Raw genomic sequence first — 12,788 nt, 5'->3', positions numbered from 1 at the left:
TGTCATCCAGAAACTGATAACAGATCCTTAGACCCACAGTCAAAATTTACAGGGAGTTATAACAGGATTTTAGAAAGAGAGTGGTCAAGAGAATATAGTCCACAGAATCAACTAAGCAAGGCTCATAGGTGCTCACAGACAAGGAAGCAGTAACCATAAGCCTGCACCAGTCTGAACTAGGTCCTCTTTGTATATGTTATTGTTGAATAGCTTGCTGTTCTTGTGGGATTCTTAATAGCAGGAGTAGGGATTTCTCTGACTCTTCCTCCTACTCTTGGGATCGTTTCCCACTGACTTTGTTGTCTAATTCAGCCTTGACATAGTGTGTGCTTAGTTTTATTGTAACTTTCTGTACCAGGTTCAGCTCCTATCCCTGTGAAGCCTGTTTTTTTCTAAAGGGAACCAGTAGGGAAGTGGATCTGGACAAGAAAAGTGGTGGTGGGGGAGTAGGAGGAGAGGAAGGTGAGGAAACTGTGTTTGGGGTTTAATGCATGAGGGAAGAATAAAAAATGGATAAATGTTAGTAATTTAGCAGAAGATTTTAAAATATGGAATTAATATTCATTCAATATGTAATATATTAAGTCTTTTATTTTCTCTGCATATAAAATAAAATCTAAAAAATACAGAGCTCAATAGATAACTGGGAAAAAATCTCACACTGTATAGAGACTGTTAATTTGTTTTTACATATTCTATTGAAAACATCCTAAAATTGTAAGTCATGAAATTAATTGCATTTTCTGCATTCTATTTTTCACTTTATGACCTTTATGTCATAATGGGCCAAAAGAATATATATATATATATATATAACATATATATAGTACATATATATTATATATATTACACATATACATGTACACATATATACATTATAGGCAGATTGTTTTATTTTAAACAAATATATATATATATATTGAACCCAGGTTATAATGCTTAGTGGCAAGAGTTCTTACTCACTAAGATATTTTGCCAGCACAGACATTCTAAAAGTACATAACAATTTCATTAGAAAAATGAAGTGAGTAAAGAAATATGTGCAAACATAAAATACATGTGATATTTATAAGTGAGACTTTAGATATGAAAATTAGTTTCAGTCATATGGAGATGTGTAGAAGTAATTAATAAAATGTTCAGATGTCTGTTTCCACAAAAGACTTATTAGGACTGAGATGAGAGGGAAAGCAGAACTAGGACATCTATATTAGTTAAGCAATTGAATCTGGAGTTTTAGATGTGGATCATTTAGGGGAAGTCACTTATTTTAATCCCCAGGACTGTGCTCATTATTTTTGTATGTCTACTTGGCTATACTACACTCTCTATAATTATTCAATCCCCACTAACTTTGCTGCTGCTGTGAAGTATTTTGTAGATGGCACTAATGCGTACCCACAATTGACTTTTAATAAGATAGACTGCAGAACACCATCTGGGTAGGCCTCAATAAATGACTTGAGATACCTCATGACTCTAGGAGAATCATCTCTGAATAGGTGTTTCTTATGTACACTGACTTGGAGGCTTTGATTCATGCTCATAGTTACAGATTCTTTACTTGATGGCCAAACTACAAATGCACCCTGAAAATCAGCTCCACAGTTGTATGAGTGAGTTCCATGAAATAGATACATTAAATATAAACTAGTGTTTTTATATTTCTAGTTGAACAGAAGGGTGCAGGAGATTTCAAACCTGAATTTCTAACTCAGGTCCACACTCCACAACACATTTCCTAATTTTAAAAAGCTAATAATTAAAAAATTATTAATTCTATCCTCTTTCCTTACTTGCTAAATTCTAACAGTAAATCTGACTTCTAGGGATGCTATGGATATTAATTGAAATAATCATATCCAAAACATCATAATAAACTACCTAGCATGAAGTATGTTGGTTTTTGATGGAGGACTCTCATTGGTTAATAAAGAAACTGCCTTGGCTTTTTGATAGGGCAAGATTTAGATAGGTGGAGTAGACAGAACAGAATGCTGGGAAGAAGGGAAGTTAGGCAGATGCTTTAGGCAATTGCCATAAGCAATCGACATGCCTCTCCTCTCTGAGTCAGATGCGATGGAGCCAGCCGCCAGGTCAGACATGCTGAATATTTCCCGGTAAGATACCACTCATGGTGTTACACAGATTATTAGATATGGGTTAGTCAAGATGTGAGTAAGAGGCTGAAACTAATGGGCCAGGCAGTCTTTAAATGAATACAGTTTGTGTGTTGTTATTTCCGGGGCTAAGCTAGCTATGCGGGAGCTGGGCAGGATGAAAAGCAGGCCTGCCTGAAGCTCATACTACAGGTTTTCTTATTAAAATATTATCACTTTGAATTAGGGCTACAAAAATAGCTGATTGATAGCTTGAAATTCAAGACAGAGAGCTACATATAGTTAATTTTAGGAATTCTTGCCATATAATATAGGAGGGGAATCCCACATCATTGGTCCATCCATGAACCAATGATGTGGGATTCCCCTCTGTATGTTGTGAATACCATGGTTAATACAGTAGTTGTATTGTGCAGGAAATAGAGGTAGGCAGGGAAAACTAAACCAAATGCTGGGAGAAAGAAGGTGGAGTCAGGAGAAGCCATGGAACTGTTGCCAAAGACAGACAAGCAGAAATTTTGCTGGTAAACCACACCCACATGGCGATACACAGATGAATGGAGATGGGTTAATTTTAGGATATAGGAGTTAGCCAAAAATACACTTAAGCTATTGACCAAACAGCATTGCAAAGAATATGGCTTCTACGTGATTATTTTGGGAGTCTGGTTGGCCAGGAAATGAACAAGTGGCTCCTACTACAGAACAATTGGACAACACAAAGCTGACAACCAACACTGGAAAGAAGTAAACCATTGATAGTATGTTTGTGCTCTCAAAGGTCTGACTTTCAGTCATCATGGGAGATAATCTTTCCGTAGTTTAGTTGAACCTATTGCAACAAGATTATCAAAATAATTAAAATGAGTAATAGAAAACAATGTAATAGGACACAGAAAATATTGGCAGAACCTGTTCATATTCAGTCTTATAGCATTCTTACACTCAAGCAACTCACAGATGTTCCTCTTTGTATTTCAGAGCTTTATTCTAGAAAGAGAGAAGTGCAGCTGTGTCTGTGCTCTTCACATTAGAGATGGATCACATCTACTATCCTGTTTCAGTAACATTATAATGATTCTCTGCATTACTCTATTATTTTCCAGTCTCATTCTCTTAGTTAGGGATAAATCTGAGTGTACTCTAAATTGCCTCCCAACTTCTCCTGAAGATGCAAAACTTCTGTCAGCCATCAAGGCAGATGGCTTGAAAGAACACAAGTTAATGAGTAGGTTACCTTCTTTGTTAAATGTCTCTTTCTGTTGCTCATGTCTCTTCCACAATCACAATCACGGCATTTGCTTTTGACTACACTTATCCCAAGGTCAATTTCTCTGGGAATAGATAACAATATTGGTATTGAATTTTGCTGAGTTGAGAGGTCAATGGATTATTTTGTTCTGAATTCAGGGTGATTCAGAAAATATCTCTGAGATTTGACATAGATTTCTGCCATTTCATTAATATGCAGTGACAACAATATTAATCACACTATGTTACTAAGTAGAAGCTAATATCCCTGGTTTGGGGACTTTTTTGTTACTTGGGGTGTGGGGATTGCTTCTACTCTTATAGACTTAGGCCCTCTTACCCTGTGGTAGTTGCTCTGTTTGGTAGAAAGGAAGTCTTGCTTTTATCTAAGAGAGCATGGCAGATTTTACACAGTATAGGAGGCAATCTGAGGATGGGGAAAAATGGAAAAGTCATCATCAAATATATTATGTAGAAACTCAGGCACTCACTACTATGATTGATAAACTGTCACCTTGAAAATTGAGGAGAAGGTAATTGCTCCCATTATTTTTCAAGATATGAACTAAATTTAAATAAGTCAAATTTAACAAATTTTGAGTTCCCATTTTTTTAAAAAACTAGAAATTCTATATGAAATATTTTCTTTGCAATGCATTAGACTTTAATGACTGCACACTGGGTAATAGAAAGCATTTACATTTACCTAAGAAAAATGTTTTTTAATGACTTCATTTATTCCTTTTTTACAACCCTGTGAAATTGTCATGTAAAAAAATCTCAAAGAGATACTCCTGGGTGTGATGGTGAGAGGCAATTTCAACACCTATTACAAAACTTCACAAGGCAATAGAACCTGTTGTGCCTCACTACTTAATCACATAATGGCATTTAGGAATTACTCGTACTGCATGGCAAAAAGAATGTTTTACCATAATGCTACTATGGCAGTGTGTATTTTTATTGTGATTTTTATGACATAAATAAACATATTAAAGCATTCAGTAACATCTTAAGTGTGTAGTAATAGTAGAATCTCCAAGCAGCAAGATTGTTATGGGCAAAGAATATATCTAATAAGAATAGCATTTTCTAATGTGGTAAGGCTGTTATAGAATACAGACACTATTCAAAAACCATGCTACCAAAGTTTTATCATTGAAGCAAAGCTTACGAGACAACTGACTGTCACTTTACTGTATGTTTTGTTACTGAAGAATAAAGCAATCCCAAATATTTTTATCTCAGATATAAATAGGAATTGTTTATCATAGCTTGTTACAGAAGCAGTAAATGATAGATAGTTCAGGGAAACAGCCTCTATTCAGATGTTATACACATCTTATATCCTTCATTACTATAAAAAGAATTCATAAACATATTCCTAAGATGTTTAAATAAGAAATGAAAGCACTGTTTGTGCTTCATATAGAAATGTGCAATGTTTCATGCCTTCATTCAGAGCAATCATATGGATTTGGAGAACTCCGTACATACCTCAAGCATGTTCTGAATTCCTTGTCAAACATTTGTGTTTTAATTGTAAGAACACATTAATCATGAAGTTTAAAATGGAAGAAGTTTCTCTCATTCAGCAGTTACCCTTCATCGAACTCTTTACATTTTCAAAGATGGACAGTTTGATACAGTTTTCATTGTCATTGTTCAGTTCTTCCAATGCTGTAGTGATGGGAGTGGTGGGCCATGTCCCGCCACCCAGCTAGCTTTACACCCAAAATAATTACATGGAAAGCATATTCTTTTAAACACTGCCTGACCCATTAGTTTCAGCCTCTTATTGGCTAATTCTCATAACTTGCTTAACCCATTTCTATTAATGTGTGTAGCACCACGAGGTGGTAGCTTACTGGGAAGATCCTAACCTGCATCTGTCTCGGGTCAGAGAGTCATGGTGACTGCCTGAGGCTTCTGCCTTACTGCCTTCTTCCCAGCATTCTGTTCTGTCTTCCCCATCTACCTATGTTCTAACCTATCAGGCCAAGCAGTTTTCTTTATTAATTAACCAATAGATAGAAGACCCTCCCACATCACAATGCCAAGGAATACTCAGTCCAGAAAGCCAAACTTGGAATGTTTCATTGATAAAATGGAAACCTACAACTCTATTTAGTAAAAAGAAAGAAGTTTATGAAGCAGAACTCTTGTCAAGATGTGACTGTAATGTGTGCAATTTCATCATGTGGGAAACTGAGGCAGATAAAATGCAAATGCAAGGCCTACCTACGTAACATAGTGAACCATAGTAAGATAGTGAGGCCTATCTAGGTTCCAAGGAGACTAACACTAAAATATATGAAGAACAGTAAAATCAAGTCAAACCAAAGAAACAAACCAGCAAACAAACAAACACACAGAATGTCAAAAATTGAAGGGTTCAGCTTGAACCAGAACCAGAGGAGCTTTTTTTTTTATTGAATCTTTAGAGTTGTTTTCTAATCACTGACTAATTATACAACTCTCCTCAGTTAAGAACAGCTTTTTGAGTTTTAAGGTTCTTTTATTATAAAATTTGACAGTTAACACTTCTATTTCTACCATTTTAAAAATCCTCCTACTTTAAATTTAGCAGTTTCACTTTAGGGAAATGTCAAAATTTAAACTTAAGAAAACTTCTAACCTGGGTTCTTCAGTTCTCAGCCACTTCAATGACTCCTATAAGGCTAAAGTTTACAATGTAGTTTACAGAATGGTTATCTCCTACTTATGATTCAGTTCAATATGCATAGATCATAAACCTACATGTCCATGCCTAGAGAGATATCCACCCAAACCATATACAATTGTGCAAGCAAATGGACTCATATGCATCTTAGTTCGGGTCCTATGTGAAAAGTGTGTTACTCTGAAAGAAGCAAACTTTAAAAGGCAGGACTCAAACCAAACCAAGCATAAGTTCACAAAACACTAGAAGCTTTTGATTGTCACCCCAGTTATTTCTTTATGGTTTGTCTTGAAGAATTTTGGGCAACGTGTCTTCAACTCAATAGGGAGGGATATGGTGTTAAAATTGCAAGATTCGTCATTCCAGGTGGTTCATGGAACTGAGAAAGCATGACAGATTTCTTTCAGTCTCTCTGCCTTTGTATTAATACCTTTCTAATCTTGTGAAGATTAAATTCTACTGTGTTCTCCTGGTTTGTTTTCTGGGTTTTGTATTGCTTATTCAAGCTGCTGGACTTCAAGCCCTAGGAGTTGCTTGTTTTAAGTGTGTGGTAGTTAGAGAAGCCCTCCTGTTCCAATATCAGTAACTTTTGAGTACCATGATATTAATATTTTGGGGGATATATTCAGATGGATGGATTAAAATATTTCATTGGCATACAAAATTTTATGTTCAGAGATTACTTACTACTTTGTAAAACAACTTTAAATTGGAAGAAAGACCATTATACTATAGGAAGCAGAAGACATATATATCACAATTTTAATGAAGAAATTATTTAAAATACTAGTGTTAATTATGACATGGATCAGTTATTAAAATTGTGTTAAGTAAAATTTATATACAGATATATGTTTTTATAAAAATAAAAATTAAGCAAATTAATCTGTAATTCTAGTAGTCAATATGATGATTATATAATTTTTCTTGGCTTTCTATGCCCTTTAAGTCTAAACAGTTATCAAATAGTATAATTATTTAATGATGTTACCCATTCTCTAATAGTTGCTAGAGTTCTATACATTGCTTCATACATTTTAGTAGATGCTTCCTTCCCCTCCTCTCTCTTTTTTTCTCCTCTCCTTTTCTTCCCTTCCTTCCCACCTTTTGCTGCCCACCTGCCTACCCAGCTGCCTTGTTTGCTATCACTATCTGCTTTCCTTTTTAACTTCTAAAGCAGGAGCTCTGTATGTGTCTCAGGCTGGTCTTGAACTGAGTGCTGAACTTGAACTGTCTGCCCGGCATATATTTTCAGATAATAGCATCATAATTTCAGGGTTGATGTTTTCCAAAAGTTCAGCAGTGTGTGTGTGTGTGTGTGTGTGTGTGTGTGTGTGTGTGTATATGTTTTCACTGTGATCTGAGAAGGCTCAATCCTTTGAAAAAGTTATTACTTTATAGTGGTATGATGTATATAGAAATATAGAAATAACTATATTAACTTTACAATAAAAATATTTTGATATTTTTCTTTCATCTTAAGATTTGATAGGTTTTCATGAATTCAATGCAATTTTATTATTGTCTATGGTCTGCTTCATGTATTGTAGTTTAAATGTATAACAATAATTTCTTTCACATATGCTTTACTGCTTACTTAACTCAGCTAATAGGTAAGTAAAATAATTTTAATTTCTTTAAATGGTTGATCAACATATTTTAGCTATTATGTGTATATATATATATATATATATATATATGAAGAGAGGTATATAAATGTATACATACATACTATGAAGAGCTTTAGTAAATGAATATTATTCTAGTATTTGAATATGATAAGTATACCCAAAGCTATTTAATTCATTGGGATGATAGATATTTGGGGACATTTCAAACGATTAAGCTATTAATAGATAGTGCTTATACATTTTACATGGCATTTTATCATCTTATATTTCTTTGACCCAAATATCAAGGTACTCAAACCTGCTTAATACATTTATATTACCCTTATTCCTCCTACAAAACAGGCAATGTTCTTCAAAGGGACCATTCTTTTACTAGACATGTACATATGGTATCTTTCTGGTTCTATGAACTTTTCAATAATTTGCCTTGATATTATCAATCATTTTTATTTATTCATATGAAGTGCGCAGACTTTAATTTCCTCTTTTCAGATTACAATCTTTTGAAATGTTTACGAATCATTTACATATTAAACATCCATCTCAGTTCTCTGGCCATTATTAGTGGATCATTTGTAGTTTTATTTCCTATTGATAAGATTCCTTAATAAATCTGGGGCCTGGGTGTATGTTGGTACGTGTCTACCATAAAAGAAGGTAGAGTTTTAATCTCTGGCACCACAAAGACCCTACATACAAATACTCTCCCTAATGTGTTCCACGGGGATTTCTTTCAGTGGTTGCTTTGTTATCTTATTATGTTGATGATGATTAGTTTTGCTGAGCAATTTACAACTTTTAATGAATTCAATTTATATTCTTATTTTATAGATAAATTTTATATTTCATTATATAAAATGCACATACTCTTAATAATGAAAGATATTTTCTATGTCTTCTTCTAGATTTTTTCAAATTTCACCATACATGAAGATATACTATTCACCTTTTACTAAATGAGTTAGCATATCTAACAGTATCAATTCAGTTTATTTATTATTATGTTTTAGCAGTTTCTCAGATGCATTTGATGAAAATATTTCTCTCTGTGCACAAATGAGTGTGCAGTGTGTGTGCTATTGTATGTGTGGTATATGCCAACATGCGTGTGTGGTGCTTGGGTCCTGTTACACACATAATGAAGACAGAGAAAGATATCAGGTATTTTCTTCCTTGGCTTTTAACCTTATTTTATTCTCTTTTTTTGCAGGATTCTCACTGATTCTTCCATTCACAGATTCCAATAGGCTGCCTTTCCAGCCAGGTCTTATGGTCTATCTGGCTCCAGTTTAAACAGTAGGGTTATAGTCATTGATGACTATGACAATGTGAGTTCTAGGAATTTGAACTCACTTCTTTCTTGCTCTCAGTAACATGTTTGTCCACTGAGCCCTCTCTAAACTGAAATATCTTGGCAGTTGTGCCCAATGGGTCTTTTTTTCTGAATTGTCTGTTTTATTCTGCTGCCTTACTTAACTACCTTTTCTTATTTATTTATTTATTTATTTATTTATTTATATTTTTTATTGAGCTATACATGTTTCACTGCTCCCTTCCCTTCTTTTCCTCTCCCCTTCAACACTCTCCCATGGTCCCAATTTACTCAGGAGGCCTTGTCTTTTTCTACTTCCAATGTATATCCACACATATCTCTCTTAGGGTCCTCTTTGTTATAGGTTCTCTGGGCTTGTGATTTGTAGACTGGTTTTCTTTGCTTTATGTCTAAAAACAAGTTATGAGTGAGTAACATAAAGCCAGCCACACTGAACCTCATAGAATAGATAGTGGGAAATACACTTGAACACATGGACACAGGAGACCACTTCCTAATATATATAACCCCAGTAACACAGACACTAAGGGAAACAATTAATAAATAGAACCTCCTGAAAGTGAAAAGCTTCTATAAAGCAAAAACCATGGTCGACAAGACAAAATAACAGCCTACAGAATGGGAAAAGATCGTCACCAGCCCCACATCAAACAGAGGACTGATCTCCAAAATATACAAAGAACTCATGAAATTGGCCATCAAAAGAACAAATAATCCAATAAAAAAATGGAGTACAGGCCTAAGCAGAGAACTCTCAATGGAGGAATCTAAAATGGCTGAAAGGCACTTATGGAAATGTTCAACATCCTTAGTCATCAGAGAAATTCAAATCAAAACAACTTTGAAATTCCATCTTACACCTGTAAGAATGACCAAGATCAAAAACACTGATGACAACTTATGCTGAAGAGGTTGTGGGGAAAAGGGAACACCCCTGCATTGCTGGTGGGAGTGCAAGCTGGTACAGCCTCTTAGAATGTCAGTGTGTGATTTCTCAGAAAATTAGTTAACAACCTTCCTCAAGACCCAGCAATACAAAATTTGTGTATATACCCAAAGGATACTCAATAGTACTACAATAGAAGCATTGTTTGTCATAGCCAGAAACTGGAAACTACCTAAATTCCCTTCTACCAAAGAAAGGATAAAGAAAATATGGTACATTTACCTAATGGAGTACTGCACAGCAGAAAAAATTAAGGACATTTTGAAATTTGGAGGCAAAGTGGATGGAACTAGAAAACATCACATTGAATGAGGTAACCCAGACCCAGAAAGTCAACTACCTTTTCTGAATGACATTATCTCGTGAAATAATAGTCCCACTGTCTTCCTTCATAAGTCTTCCTTCATAAGTCTGCTCTCCTTGCTTAATCTACTTCTCCTGTTTGTGTTTAGAAAGGGGAGTTCTCCCATGGTTATAAACAAAGCATTGCATATCAAGTTGCTGCAAGACTAATGAACCCCCTTATATTTATTGTGTGTAGTATGAATTCTAACAGATCTTAATAATAAATGCCCAGAGTCTGATATGGGGGAAATGCTGAGAGATCAGAGAGATAAGAAGCAAAAATGTGGGCCACCTAACTCTGCACTTCCCAGATTTGAAGGGAGTGCATTTCTGTCTCCTCCCACCTCACTTCCTCTCTTGCCCAGTCATCTCACTCCTGTCTGTCTGTACAGACTTCAAGACTTCTATGGCTAGCTAGTGGCTAGTTCTACATTCTGACCGTATGGAAAGTTTTATTTGTACAAACAAGATATTACCATATTTCCCTCTTTTTTTTGTCTGAAAATTAAAAAAGGAAGTTTATACCTAGTATAAGAAAAACTATATACAATAAGTAAAATAACTATATATGGTATATGAAAGCAACAAATTCATTAGCAATGTCTAGGCCATTAATAAATGACAACTTCAGAGAAAATACTCTGTATCAGTCTTACAGTGGTGAGTCCAAAAATTGTACCTAATTCACTTTCTATTCTAATTTACATTATCATAACTATTTTTTATGTCTCTAAACCTTATTACACACTTTACATTTCTTTTGTGAATTTCTTTTCTGAATCTGGTAACAAGGAAAACTGTAAGTATAGCTATAAAATCTTTGACTCTCTCAGAGACCTGAAAAGGGAATAATATTAACTTAATAAGTGGGAAGTGTAAGCAAGTAGCTTCCAAAAAATCTGAGAAATGACAGTAACAGCTGGCTTCCTGGAAAGTCACCTAAGATTTTTCTGCACTGTTGGGGCATCCGTAGGCCTAGCATATCTGACACTTTTCTATGAAGCAAGATACTCTGAAGGATTGTTCTTCCTTGTCTTGGCAAAGTTCAGCAGTTCTTTTCTTTGTGCCTTTCCTGTCCAATATGTACAGTATACTATCAGGAGTCAAGTCAGGAGCACGTTTTTACTCAGTGACTAACCTTTGACAAAAAGGAAGTAAACTCCTTTTGGAGATTCTTCAATGCCTATCATTTTTTCTGAAGTATATTCATGCTACCAAGAGCTGATATGTCTCATTGCCATGAAAAAAAGAAAAGAAACTATATTATTATAATATCTTAAATTCTATATTTTGTAGATCTCTGAAGTGTTTGACCTTGAAAACATACCTAATTGTAATAGATGACTAATTGTTACCCCACATTTACTTATTTTGTTAAATAATTGGTAATAATAACTTTCAAGAGTTAGAAATTTGCATTGCTTTGTTAAATAAGTTTCATAGGTATGATACCTTGAGAAAGGTTAGAAATGCATTTACAGTATGTTTTAACAAAAATAATCTCAACTTTGTATCAAGATAGAAAACATCCAAGCCAATGTAAAATATTTAAAACTAGTAGTTGCTTGTTGGTCTAAAAGTAGATTTAACAATCTAGCTTTTGATACTATTTCTATATCTCTCCAAATTCTTTTCAGTGTAGATTCAATAATCTACCCTTATATGCTGTTCTATTTCCCACCTCTGAATCTAATCTCCTTTGTTCAGCTTTCTTCTTGACCATAACTAATAATGACTTGTAACCCCGTAAACAATAGCAAATATTTATAAACCATTGAAGAATTAAAACCCACTCACCCCACTTCTTGGGACTGTGGGTATCATATTTTTAAATTTATTTCTGTGGTAGAAACCCCAAGTGTAGCTCTGGTAGGAGCCCCATGTGTAGCTCTGGCCTGTGTGCATGGCTAAAAAGCTACAGACAAGTGGCATTTTCATGAATCTCTGCCATTAAATTGAGCACCAATATGGACCAGGACTTATAATAGGTCTTAGAAATAAAAGCCCAGGGGGAAATAAAAGCGGGGGAAAGCTGAGAAATTGGAAAGATAAATCAGTAAAACCAGGGCTCACTTTAACTCTCCAGTTCCCAGATGAAAAGAGAACAAGTTTCTGACTCTTCCTGCTTTATCACTTCCTCTTTCCACCCACCTATCTTACCTCCCATCTGTCTGTACAGACCTCTATAAATAGTTAGTGGCTAGCTCCACCCTCGGATCTTTCGGCTAACTTTATTTGTACAAACAAGATATCACCATAATGCTGAGCATGGCAATCCATTGTAAGAAATGGTTCCCAAGAGCCAACCAAAGCATTAGGGATAACCCCTGCTTCCACTGTTAAGAGTCCTTCAAGTAGACCAAGCTACACAACTGTAGCATATATGTAGGGTGGTCCAGTGAAAGCTCCCTGGTTGTTGGTGAGACTCTGTAATTTCCTGTAACCTAGATTACTTGTTTCTGTGGGTTTTCTAAGGATG

The sequence above is a fragment of the Arvicola amphibius genome, chromosome 8, assembly GCF_903992535.2.
Source record: "Arvicola amphibius chromosome 8, mArvAmp1.2, whole genome shotgun sequence".
Lineage (NCBI taxonomy): Eukaryota > Metazoa > Chordata > Mammalia > Rodentia > Cricetidae > Arvicola > Arvicola amphibius.
The sequence above is the reverse complement of the archived record's forward strand: the minus strand, read 5'-3'. Positions refer to the sequence as shown.